Below are 13,705 nucleotides of genomic sequence, written 5' to 3' on the forward strand. Positions count from 1 at the left end.
GATTACAAATAAATGACATGTGCCAAACAATTTTGAAAGAAAATGTATACTGGCTGAGTAATGAGCATAGAAAGACAAGGACATCAAGGTAGTACTAGCCCCGACACCATGTGTGTTGTCCCATATATAGCTTTCTATGTGAGTGCTTGTTACTTTACCAAGACTCGGTCAAATTTATTATGATATTGATGACTCCAGAACCTTGCAGTGCACACCAATACTTACATGCTAGATGATCAACTGTTTCTGATCCTTTCCACACCTTTTCTTTCACAATGCAATCGCATTACCAGTACTAAAGTTTATCTTTAAATCTGTTTCGATCATGCCAGTCTTAAATTTAAATTTATATAGTAAACATGTGAATTTTGTAATTGATTTGATAATTGTAATTGCTAAACGGTGAAAGCTCAATATTCTTCATGTCTTTTCTCTCTTCTCTCTCTCTCTCTCTCTCTCTCTCTATCTCTCTCGTATCTAAGCGCATAGAGACAATTTTGTAATATGCGCTATATAAGAATTGAACATTATTATATTATAGGAAGCAATTCCAACGCACGTATTCAATTTTAGACAAGACATTATTCAATTAGCACTATAGGCTCATTCAATAATGCGCCGATTTCCCATCGAAAAGGATCAGCCCTGAATAGAATTTATCGGAATAAGATGATCTCTACCCACACTCCCTCTATCCCTTTCCTCCCCCCCCCCCCCCCACCACCTTCACATTTATGGCTGATTCTTTTAACTTGGATCTTGAGAGTATGTTCAAGTGACCCCATTGCGACAAGGATTAAGATAAATAAGATAGGTATTTTGGAAGCTTAATATAATGTAAATTGTACACTGAAAACTCCCATTACTTACCATACAGTAGGCTTGATTCGGATCACTCAATAATTGCTCAACCATATTTTGCTAAATAAACACTTTCTCTAATATTTTGAACAAGTTACTCCATTCTAACAAGGATGTCATGCACAGGTTGTATACCACAATTCTGCAAGCTAAAATACAATTCTCCAGCAAACTGGCTTGATGTAGTTATTGTTTTCGGATTAATTCCTTATCTGACTGTATCTGTTCTCTCTCAAGTTTTCTCTCTCTCTCTCTCTCTCTCTATCTCCCTCTCTCTTGTTCTCTTTTTTTTAATATTGTAGAGATGAATCGCGGATTGCATCATTGAGTAATACATGTACATTTTATAAAAAATACTACTATCTTACGTCAGAAATCTTAAAAATAATATATTTGTAAAGCACTCAGAAACATTGTATAGGCCTATGTATTAATCACTGTATAAACCCAAAATATTAATATTATTATAATTAATATTATTACATTTTTTATTTATAGTATTATCATTATTATTATTATTATTATTATATACGTTAGGTATTTATACAATTTCGCCCATTTCTTTTAATATTTTGAAGAGTACGAGAGCAAAAATGAACGTAAAAACATGCACATGCCACTCCATTGTGACACGGAACCACGTGAATGGCTCCATTCTTATCATCTGAGCATCTTCGGATGACTTTATTCTGAACTGTTTAAACTGTTAAAGGTATAGACCAGTTTTGGAAACGCCCCCCCCCCCCCCCTCTCAAAAAAATTGAATGAAAGCTCTTACTACCAATCATGTGAAAGAATATATTTTTACTTATACGCGATGATACAAATTTTTCCGGAAAACCGCCTACTAATTGATATATTTGTAAATTATTATATCTATCCGGTCTGGATAGATATCACATAGTCCCATATACATCTTTTTGTACAGTGCTTGTAACTTTACCAAGACTGGGCCAAATTTCTTATAATTTTGATGATTCCAGAACCTTGCAGTCCACACTAATAACTATATGCTAGATAATCAACCTTTTCTGATCGATTCCACAACGTTTCTTTCACAATGCAATCGCATGACCAGAACTGGTCTATACCTTTAAAGGCTACATGATGGTGAATGTAATCTACAGTACTCAACTTATCATGTCATTGATATAGACTATCAATTTCAAACATTAAAATTAACCGGTATATTAACTTTACACGTTATCTTACTCCAGTTGAGGATATTGTCCCCTCAAACGGAACTAGCACACTTCTTTATAGGCTGAGAAATTGATCTCATGAAATTCAGTACGTATAACAGTACTAATTTATGTGACAAATTTCTCCTAAGATCCCCCCCTCATGTTCCTTACTTTCTCCCTCCCTCTTATTTGTTTTATCTCTCTCTCTCTCTCTCTCTCTCTCTCCTATATTTATTCCTTTTATATTACTATAAATTAAAATAAACTCAATGAGGGGGAAATAAATGTGATAATCATTCATGCACGTTGATTATAAAATATTCTAAACTTCTGCGGTACGAAAACATGTCATGTGTTCTGTTTTTTCCCCGTAGATGGCGCTAAATATTAGAACAAATGAAGCAGTTCGTGAAAAGAGTTGAGCGTATCCGAAATTAAAAACAAAGCAAGTCTGGGTTGATTATCTTGAATTATTTACTTATTTAATGGGGATAAATTTATTAAAGCAAAGAAACTACGAAAAAAAGGCTAGCGAAATACATTAGTTTGGACCGAGGCAATGATTTCTTTAGTAATATAATCATAATACATTTGTTTATATTACCAGTATCAGTCGGATTATCAGAAACGTTTCGTATTTGAATACTTTTTTTTTTTTTTACTTATTTAAGGTCATCGGAGAATATCATATCGCAAACGTAATATGCCTTTGAAAGAAAACGAAAAGTTTGACTTGTGAAAGGATGAATCGGTCTTTCTCAAATATCCACATGATATATCTTGCAATATGACTTGTTGTACATGTATGTACTTCTTCAGATAATGTAAGATTATCTTTCCACCTCTCTTTATATTTATTCTCTCTCTCTCTGTCTCTCTCTCTCTGTCTCTCTCTATCTTTCTCTCTGTCAGTCCCTCTATCACTCATTCTCTGTCTGTCTTGCTGTATGTCTGTCTCTCACTTTCACCATTACCAGGCACACACACATACACACGCACAAACGAACACACAAGCACCGAAATACTAACTAGTATTTATTTGTCGTCGATTTTCTTTCCTTCTGGATATAGCATGTGTGTTTTTTCTGTTCCCATCTTCTTTATATTTCTCTTGCGCTCCTCTTTAATATCTTTCTATCTTCCCAATTATTTGCCTTCCGTCTTATCTCTCTTGTACTTAGCTACTTTTCTAACCTATACGACAACTTCCTGTGGACTCATCAACTGCTTCACTTTCGTCCCTCCCGCGTTTAGTTTCCCTTCATCATGTTCATATTTTCTACTTTTTATTGCATGCATACATTTTTGATATTTGATTTTTCTGAGACGAAAACAATTTATATAAAGCATTAATAATTATATCTATGATAATAATGATAATGATAGTAATAACGATTATAATGCTGATGTTAATAATGATCATAATAATCACAATGATAATTAAAATAATAATGATAATATTAATAATGATAATAAAGGGAGTTTTGTTAAAGCTCATGTATGTCAGACTTGGACCGGCACTCCACATGATATTACCCCGGCTGTATCATGGCTGCCATTATAGCGCTCTAGCATTTCAAGGAGTTAATTCCGGCCTATTACCCATTTACGATAATTAATATTTGTTCGTGAATTATATAAATATCAGACATTAAAAATTGCTATGAGGGCGCTAGTTAGTTCCCCAACCCCGACATATCAGCGTCTACTTAGAAACTCTAATCCGATGAGAGCTCAAAATCAAGAGCGCCCTCATAAACATGCATGATTTGAGGGCGCTGCTTTGGAAGCTGTGAAACCCTTTTCACGAAGTTATTTCAGATCCACCGCTCACTCAGAGAGCTTCATATCTGTGTTTACAGCCAAACTTAAAGTTCATAGAAGCAATTTCGAAACGCTGACGATTGACTTGCTTACATGATTTACATTCATAAGGCGACTAACATTCGTAGTTGACTTATGAATGTAAATCATGATGGCAAATCAACTCGAAACCCTCGTATTATTTGATACCGTATTCACACCCCAATATAATGTACATCAATTCTAAACGTTCAGTTTCTTTGTCATTCGGACTAATGGAATATTTTGTTTGGTCTGTTGTCGGTCTGATGCCGGAGTTGTGGGTGTGATTAGATTATGAAGAAGACACAGAATCAAACCACAAAACATTCCTCTAAAATTTATTCTCTGAACGTGCAATTTTAATTCGATTCACTTCAAAATAATGTTTGTTTACTTCCGTCTCTTTCTTCCATTACAATGTATCAACAAAATTCTTTATTTATAAAAGTATGCGTGTAAAATGACAAGAACATATTTAAAGAGCACATTAGCGAAATAAAGAGTTTTTAAATCATAAGAAGCAGAGGCTTGTGTCGGGTATAACTTATCAACCATTCCCTTATAAACTGATGAAGATTATCCTCTGATAATTACCGTTTGTAAACTTACCCATCCCAGACAAATACTCCATGACATTACTCCATCTACCGTTAATTAGGCATACCACTTGAACAATAACCGTTAAATAATAATAATAATAATAATAATAATAATAATAATAATAATAATAATAATAATAATAATAATAATAATAATAATAATAGCCTACTCCAAATTTTATTAAACCGAAACGGAAACTCTTTTTGCCCAATATTGATCGTGAGCCCGGCAGCCACTGGGCAGCGCCAGATCGACGTTGCTCTATCCCTTATTGTTGAACGCCAAACAAGGTAGCAACAACACCCATCTTTTAACGTCTTTTGGTATGACGCGGCCGGGGTTCGAATCCACGACCTCCCGGTTGTGAGGCGGACGCTCTACTGACTGAGCCAACACTACGGTAAAGACAATCACACATCAAACATTTTGTGAAATCACACAAAACAAAGTGATTACAATCTTTAAACTGTTAACTGATTTTCCTCACGAAAGTGTAGCCAAAAGTCCTTTTTCCTCCTTCTCCTCCCCCTTTTTTTCTTCTTCTACTTCCACTTCTTCTTCTTCTTCTTCTTCTATAAACATTCTTTTTCGTCGTCATTTCCTTCATTTTCTTCTTCTTCTTCTTCTTTTCCTTCTCCTCCTCTTTTTCTTCCAAAAATCTTCAAACAGCTATGCAGCCTATCATGAAGATGAATGAACTCTTTATCAGTCAGATGTATTTTCTTGATCATTTATATGCTTCAACATAAGCTGATTGGCTAACATCTTCACTTTTCGTTTGACTAACTTTCTACAAAATAATTCAAAAAGGATAAGCATGACGAATCCTCTAACGCACAATTCAGCTGTTACAGACGGAGTCCCTCGCGCAGCGCAATTCTATCAACATTCAAGTCTGTTTTAAGGACGCATCTCGGCTTTAAATTGACAGTGGGTTTCAAGTAAATAATCCGATATTAATGCTTGGAGATCAATGTTGAATGCTCTTCTTAAACCAAGTCTTGATTCCTGTGTCATCGAAAGATAAAAATCAGACATTGATGTTTCATCACAATCTGCGATATGGCTCGATAACAGGTGCAGGAAGTAGAGAAATACCGTCCTTAGACACAAGTGTATCCATTGATTTTTATCTGCCAAGTTGATATCTTTTACGTGCTAGTGTTTACTTTGTAGAATTGTAACAATGATAATCATAATAATGTGAAACTAACTACTTTAGAGTCTGTATTTTTTGTAATATTCTGACAACTCAAACAAATTGCCGACATAGTTTCTTTCTTTTAAATTGAAATGCGATACTCTTTTAGAAGTCAGCCTTTTTTCTTTCTCTCTCTCTCTCTCTCTACCCCCCCCCCCTCATCTCGCCCCCCTCTCTCTCTCTCTCTCTCTCTCTCTGTAATAGCTAATTTTTCACTCAGACTGTGTCGATTAGTCCATGTGTCACACTTCTTTTATGCTTTTCATCATTATTTCTTTACACTTATATTCATTCAATTCATTTATTCTCAATTTCTTTTAAAGCGCGTTTTTCCTTTATACAGAAAGTTAATGGTTCGATAATATTTGTGTTTATATTGCATTCCGTTATTAGTTCAAATGTGAAGCATTACAATTGAAGGAAAAGTTCGTGATATTATCATCATTTTGTCCTAAATGTATTCTTTTTCCTTTTATTCTCTTCGGTTTCATTCTAGTTCATTTGTTGTCTTCTTCACCCCTTTATTTCTTGTTGTCTTGTCCTCGGTTTAAAGTATACATACTCAAGATAAAGGCTACAACTAGCACGTTGGGAGATTTTGCACCCTGGGCAAAGCTTGGTCAAGAAAGACATCCTGCATTATGCACACTTGCACCTAACAGTGCCTTAAAGCCTGTCTGCGCTAGTTTGGCCAGGAGGATTAGACCTCCCTGTCTGGTCACTGACAGGTGGTTATCTCATCAAATCAGCTCTCAATTAACATAAGAAAAAGTAGATCATGGGGGTACAAACGGGTATCGCTTAGACATTGTTTGCTATACACAAATGTAGAGGGCGCAAGTAGCTACAAGTAGTGCAGTCCCACTTTAAGACATATTTAAACATGGGACTTTATGTGGAAATAAACATAATGCAGGATGTACGTGCTGTACCATAACAAGTTTGCACCTGCTGAAGAAAATTTTCTGTGTTCAGTGTAATTCTCTTGATTCATGATTTTTTTTTTCTCTCTCTTTCGCTCTGTTTGTATGTCTGTCTGTCTGTCTCTGTCTCTGTATCTCACTCTCTTTCTTTCTCTCTGTCTCTGTCCGTCTGCTGTCTGTCTCTATGTCTCTCTCTCTCTCTCTGCATGTCTCTCTCTCTCTCTCTCTCTCTCTCTCTCTCTCTCTCTATAATTATCTCTCTTTGTTAGATAAATATAACTATTAAGCATCTCTTGAAATAAATATTTCCTTTAACGTCTTTTCTTATCTATACTGTATGATACTTGTTTTGCTTTCGTTTTGTTTTCTTGTTTGCGCCTCTAAAGACTTAAAACGTGTTGGGCTTCTTTTTTTCTTTTTTTTAACCAAAGGCACACAAGATTATTGGAACAAGATTTCAGGATTGCGCAGAGGAAAAGCTCTTCCATGCAAGGTCGCTATGATTCCCGTTTACCATTGGGATGTTGAAAAGATGCGCAGAGCACTTACATGTCACGTTTAATCCTATACTGTTTTTGTCTGTGTTTGTTTGTTTGTTTTCAAATGTCGGTACTTAGAATGAACTCTCAAGAAAAGAAAAGAAAAGTATACGAGTTGTTTTGAGATATGGACGAAAACAAAATCGAATCCCGAGAATAGCTATAGAAAGTTATTCTAAAATGCTTATGATGTATTACATTCACATCTGCGTCATTAAAAAAAATATCATGTATCTTACATTCCTAAATTGAAGAGATAACATGATACATGTAACGCAAGCAATAAACTACAACGACGATACAATATTTCAAGGGCAACACTAATATCACCATGACAACGAGTGAATGTGTTTGTATGCTTTCCATTCGGGACTCTCCACTTCCTTCGAAATTGCGTTATTCTCGTATTCCTAATCCAATATTCATATTACGGACGTGAGGCTTGGATAATTTTGAAAGAAATCGGGAAGCGCAACAGCACATTAGATATGTAGCTTCACAATGAAAATAGATGACGAAAAGGCATGTAATCATATCGCATAAATCTCTTTATTTTTTGTTACTATTTCCACATTCTAGTTTTTCCATTAGATTTTCAAACTATTTTAGGGCGCCAAGTTTTCTCCCGGGACGGATCCAGAATTTTGTAGAAAAAAGTGGGGAGGGGGCACAATATTTTGTGTTAATGTCTACAGGCCCCACCCCACTAATACAAAGAGTTTGTTAGGTACTTGTGTATTAAAGGTATGCAACTGGGCCACTGAGTCTTCCAAAAATGGGGAGAGGGGCCGATTATGCAAGGTACCTGATATCTACTAACATCTGGGGCACACGTCGGGTTGAATACCAAAAACTTTCCCACTCATGTATTTCATTTATTGCTTCAACCATTTAAAAAAAGAAAACCTTCAAAATTACAAACGATGTTCAAAAGATATATACAAAACATATTTGACATACGAAGTAAAAATGGTCAGGGAAACCGAAAAAAGCCTGAGCTTGTAAGTGGGGTTCCCTTTACAAATAAACAAATAGAACAGTTTAAAAACAAATCCAGAAAATAATGTGTACATAATCTCATCGGAATAAGCCCATTCGAGAAAATAGTGCACTGAGCAGACTAATAAGTCTACAAAACAAACATTTAAGAGGTTCGTGTAATTAGAAAATGGGAAATATCCAGTTGCGTCCATACCACAATCGAAGCAATCAAGAGTTGACAAGACCTTATTTCTTACTTTAATATGGCTCAATAATATTTTGATGGTACTGATATCAGTTCTCACACGATGGAGTTGGAACATATAGACATCTGGTAATAAAGATGTTTATCACAGTCAACACTTTAAGAGTTAAGCCTGCCGACAACTTAATTACAGAAAGTTTATTAAAGGAGGTTTTCCTTCGAATGATGGTCAAAATGATAATGTAAGCCACTTTAAACCGTGTAGAAATTAGAGAATACTCATTAAAAGCATATTACTAAATACATAAATAAATAAATATATAAAGGAATAAACGGAAAAAAGGATCACATTAATGATGTTTATTACGATGATGATGATGATAAAGTTGCTCCTTTGTGTGAATTTGATACCAATAAACGTAATTAAAAAATAACTGAATATTTTTTTAAAAATGCATAAACATTTTAGACATTAACAAATTCTTTTAAACATGTTTATAGTACATGTTGGGGAAATTGATATTTTACAATTAACAGAATTTGTGAGCGCAGAAGATCGCTTTTATGAGCGAGTTGCTTGATATTGACGACGATGATGACGAAAGTATAAATAGTGATATATTACTTTTAGAAATAATAGCAGTTTTAATGATAATGATAATAAAAATGATATAAATAAACAATATTAATGGTGATAATAAAAATAACAAAATAACTTAAATCATAAGGATAATAATAATAATATTTATAATGATTATCTTAAACCAATAATAGGCAGCTTGATAGATATGCAATGCAATGTTTATTTGCTTGATTCCATATTAGTTGTCATAATTTAGTCTTTTGTGAGTTTTTAACGCAAGACTCTTTGGTTAATTTGAATCTTCTTCATGTACTTCTGAATTTCATAAACTGTTTGTTTGTGTTACTGTAACGTGGTGGCAACGGCTGTTTCCAGTTGCATTCTTGCTAATCTATATGAAGTAGCAATATTCATAGGATATTACTATCAAATTCCATTTTGTTTAATGATTAATTTAAAAACCGAGGACCATGCGATAATGATCAACAGCAGTAGCAAATGACCTGGTCATTTTAAAAGTAAAAAGTGTCAGTCACTTGCAGCGATGTTGGATCCTTTCCAGATCCAAGGCTTGGCAGACGAGCAAAAAAACAGCCACATCATACACAAATTTATGAATTGTCATAAAAAAATATGACAATCTGACAGAATAGAATGTCACTATTCACCACTTGTCCGCTGCAGCATGTGTCAAAATGGTCATTGCAAAAACATCTTGGCCTCAACGAGCGATTCTCTCTGCTTGAAGATTTTGGAAGAAGATATTAGTACAATGGCGACCTTTCAACTTGATATTCGCATTCATGTACAGTTAAATAGTCCGCTGGATGTAATCATCATTTCAAATCAAACTTTTAGGCAGAGTAACAAGTGGGAAGGACAAGAAATGTATGCTTATCTTAGATGATTTTTGTTGTTGTAATAGCGAGGTGAAGAATTTACTCATATTTGCATGTTTTTACTCTCTCTCTCTTCTTTTGGACATGCGTGTTAATGGATATTTCTTAATCATATTTTTTCTAACCAGCTGTGACTTGGAGAAAATTGTATAAAAGGAGCAGAACACCAGAGGCAAATCATCAGTCAACTTTCCGACTTCTCTCCGATCAGATCATCACCACTCTACATTCCTCAGCTTTCTTTCCATCTCCCTCCATCTACAAAAAGAGCTTCGCAATTTCCACTTTGGAACAAAGCCTTTGCGAATACCACAATCTATCACCTAGCTTCTTGCTCCGCCAAAAAGGAATTTCCACTCCAGCAACATCATCCTTGTGCAAGGTTGTTCATCTTCTATTTGAAAACCTTCTCAAAAGTACACCTACAAACTCACCATGTGCTCCAACGGAAAGCTGTTCTGCATCCTCGCCGCCCTAATCGGTAAGTCACCCTCCTCCATGATCGGTAGACCTCCCTCTCCCCACTCCCACACCTCCACTCCTACAACCCAATCCCCCATATAGACTTTATTATCATCTTGAAATAATATGCAATCGTTAATATTGAAGTTATTTAGCACATCTGAGACGGTATGCATTATTTATTCACTTGTACATGCATAATGCTTTTAAAAGGAAACCAACAACGTAATTATGGTAATCTAACTAAAAAATGTGCATACAGTTCCGTGTGTATCAGGTAGGGTTAGGTTTAGGGCAGGGTTAGAGTAAGGCATAGAGTTAGGGTTAGTATAAGGGTTAGAGTTAGGGTTAGTGTTAGGGTTATAGTTATGGTAGGGTTAGGTTTGGGTTAGGGTGTGGTTTAAGGGGTGTGGCTATTGTTTTAGAAACATGCCTCTACAGCTGATAAAATAATTCCTTCCATTCGAAACTAGCAGTGGCATAGCGTGGGTCCAACTATTGAAATGGCACAGGTCTCATCAGGTGAATTAAATGGAAAAGGCAATCGAGTAGGGAAAACAGCAATTATAAAACAACAATTTTGTAGCTGAGTGTGACAGTTTTATCTATTGAACCTAATAATACAAAATCTAAAAGCATAACCGAAAAGCAGATTTACAAGAAAACTTGTGGAGTCACTTTACACGAGGCACGGAAACAAAACGATGTATTTATTGTGTTTCTTTAAATCCTGATCTTTAAACTTTTGTGGACGAGAAGACAAAATTTCAGATCTCATCAAGACGATATTCTGGGGACGAGATGACAAGATGATAATATTACATTACGTCTTCTAGTATTCTCGTACCATTGAATTCGGCTCACGAACAAAGTCGTCCCATATTCATTAGGCGTCATATCGACTGTGTTATTAGGATTACCTACACCAATCAAAGCTATTAAGACTCCTAACGCGTGCGCCAGTAATTAAACGAAGAAATTAACCGTTTTAATTTTGCATTTAAATTTGGTACAATTTCGTTGTCATGACGGTTCAATGTCCGCGGCAAGTCAATGCCGTCGCAACTCTACGTCACCAAATGACGCGTGTGCCAGGGGCATGTGAAGGTTTCTGTTTTTACGTGAGTGACTGAATCTGCGTACAAAACAACAAAAAAGTGCATACATGATGACACGAGTACTTGTTTAAGTTGTTGTTGTTGTTGTTTTGTGTTGATGTTTTTAATGACAAAGCCTTTGAAATTAATTTCCTTCACTACTACAGCCTGCTGTCTGGCCGTCGACGCAAAGCCCGTCAAACTCTCAGGCCGCCACGCCCGGCACGTCAATAAGGCCCCCACCACCTACATTGCACCAGCAGAGCAGAACATGTTTGAAGCTCCCTTGGACCAGATGGACGCGGGCGGCAGCGCGGCCGACATCAGCTCCTCTTCGGAGTCGTCTCAGGAAGGCGATGTCAGCGCCGAGGGGGCCGATGGCGCCGACTACACCGCCGACAACCCAGAGCCCATGGGCAACCGCCACAACAACCGTGCCCACGGGGGAAAACTTCCCATCTTCGGCAGTCCCAACAACGGTGCCAACCCCGGCATGGAGCCCCTCCAGAAAGCATCGACGTCGAGCTCGAGTGTCGGCATCGCCTTCGCCGTGCTCGCCCTGATCGGAGCCGCTGTCGGAGTGTCTGTCTATGTCATCAAGAGGAATAGGCTTAGCATCCCGTTCATCAAGATGACCAACTAGAGAAACAGATTCAGTTATTTCAGGTGCCTTTCTTGTTAAAAAAATTGTGTTCCTATTTGTGTATTTCGTTGCCATTGCCTGTTCGTTTTTTTTTTTCGTAGAGCATATGCCCTTTTGGATTCATCCTATATTACTATAGGATACTTCGAAACATAAGTCTTCTTTCTTCGGTAAAGAAAGAGAGAACAGATGTCATAAGTACCTTTATAATTAATGATATTTTGCCTCAGGTGAACCTTTTATGAAAAATATCAGGAGTTCATTTTGTTAGGGAAGTACAATGTCACACAAAAATAAATTTACATGGAAAGTTAAGAACCATATTAAAGAATCTTGTTGAAATATTAGTGTCTACATATGAAGGGGACTAACTCTTCGTAGAAAGCTGTGAAAGCAAAAGCAATCAGGAAAACAAATGTAAGAAGGTTTGAGGTAATAGAGTATAGAGGATATGAAATTGTAGATTCACAATCACTAATGATATGGGAAATATCAAATTGATTATGCAGTAATGAAATCCCATTTTTTGGTAACCGTTGTGACTCAACCTATCCCCTCTCTCATTAATTTGATTTGTATATATCAGACAAACTAAGTCGAGAATGTGTAAGACACACAGGAATAAACCATAAACATATTTCTGCAAAACCTATATACCACAAAACTATTCTGCAAAACAAATGTACAATAATGTATCATAAGGATGTGTTTAAAAAAACATATATGCCACAAACGTATGTCTGTTTGATCAGGAAATGTGATATTTGGGAAATTGGCGAGTAGGCCTACAAATGGGGGCGTTTCCCTTGTATGATGTCACATATCAGGGCCGAATCGCCAATCACATATTTGCTTATCTAAAGTGATCTCGACATTTCAAGATTAACGATTTTCTGATCCGTTATCAGATAATTCTCGAACCTTTCCCAATTTGGTATCTGTTTCAACTGAGGCCAGGTCCTTGTTTCATGAAACTTCTTATCATTAACAAGTAACAATAACCGTTAATAGCTACAGATATCGTGGATTTTGATTGGCGGAGAGCTCCCAGTCTAGCTAAAATAATCACATGCACAGAAATGTGTAAATGGGACTACGCATACCTGTGGCATGAAAGTGTGGTCCACAACCTTCAACTGTTATTTGTATTTTGAATATGACGGAATTTTCAGGGAGCTCCTTTCTAGGATACTCTTCCACACTAACATAAAAAGAAGAGAAAATGCCAACAAATTATTGTTCACCTTTATTAGGACTCAAACCTTCTCTGTCATTTCCGTTGACAAATAATAATGTATACATATATATTCTGTATTTTGGCCGAAATTTAAGCTTAGATTTGTGTTGATCTGCACACTGACAGTTTCACTAATCCAATAGGTTTATGCCAGTCCGTTCAAAATAAACACTATTACGACTATCACATAAGTAATGAGTAATGAGTCGGCTAATGGGCATACTGCCGTCTAATAATTATGGCAGATATAATTCATTTGCTAACAATTACTGTTGATAATCATTTAGACAGTTTAAACTGGCAACGACCTCAGAAAATGCAGTTAAGCACGACATTGACACATTTGTCAAATATCGCGCCCCATTGTTAATAAAATGCCTGGCTTTGTTCCAATGCGTTACACAAGGTCACATGGCTCGGGCCAAGATGAGAGAACATTGGATAA

Source organism: Strongylocentrotus purpuratus, unplaced genomic scaffold, assembly GCF_000002235.5.
Source record: "Strongylocentrotus purpuratus isolate Spur 01 unplaced genomic scaffold, Spur_5.0 spur5_scaffold_9, whole genome shotgun sequence".
Taxonomy (NCBI): domain Eukaryota; kingdom Metazoa; phylum Echinodermata; class Echinoidea; order Camarodonta; family Strongylocentrotidae; genus Strongylocentrotus; species Strongylocentrotus purpuratus.